This window comes from Trachymyrmex cornetzi, unplaced genomic scaffold (genome assembly GCF_001594075.2).
Source record: "Trachymyrmex cornetzi isolate Tcor2-1 unplaced genomic scaffold, Tcor1.1 scaffold318, whole genome shotgun sequence".
In the NCBI taxonomy this organism is placed as follows: Eukaryota; Metazoa; Arthropoda; class Insecta; order Hymenoptera; family Formicidae; genus Trachymyrmex; species Trachymyrmex cornetzi.
In genome coordinates this window covers 171,211-172,129 of record NW_017297877.1, presented here as the reverse complement: position 1 = coordinate 172,129, position 919 = coordinate 171,211, and positions in this window count along the sequence as shown.

The following is a 919-nucleotide window of genomic DNA, read 5'->3' as shown; positions in this document are numbered from 1 at the left end:
ATATATATATATATATATATATATCTGCACAAAACTGTATACATATTTAACCTCGCTTTCATTGGATCAGTCTGTTTTTTTATTTGCGAGTTGAAATGTACGGATGAGATCCGGTTGCCCAGTCGCTGTGAGTGACTGTGTCCAATCATGTCGTGGGCAAACAAGACAGTCCCAAATATATGTAACCAAATATTGCTTTAAGGCGATGCTTTTAAATTATGGACATTAGAGTCTTATAAAAATTATCCGAATTTCTATAAGACTCTAATGTCCATAATTTAGGCCGGTATTCATAGTCAGTTCAGTCTTGAAGTGTTACGAACCAATCAGAGGGCCGCATTAGCGTCTTAAGACATTACTTAAGATGATCTTAAAATAAGAACCGACTATGAATACCGGTCATGGAAGAGCATCGCCTTAAGACATTCATATTTATATGCAGCAAACACAAAGTAACAATAACTGTTAATTATAATTTTCCATTCAACAATATACCTGTTACATAATACACATGTTATATTGCATTTACATTGTTGAATAGAAAATTATAGCAGTTATATAACTAATTGGTATTTGCTGTAGATCTATTCTGAAACTTTTTAACGATAATTTTACTAGTTAGGGATGTCGGTGCACAGATATTTTACATGGTATAAAACCTGTACAACGACAGTAAAGTGATATCGAATTGTCGTTACAAGTTACAGAATAGGCCCACTGGATAACTTGTTCTCATATATACCGTAGAGATTTCAATAGATTATCCAATGAATTAATTTTTTCTTCTTTTCTCCTTAGCTTCTGTTTCAATGTTTTTATCATTTTCCACATGTGTTTTTTCCGTGGACTCATTACCGGCTTTTTCAAACTTAAAAGTGAACTGCTCATGACTTTTATTGACGACTTTCGTACAGCTAGT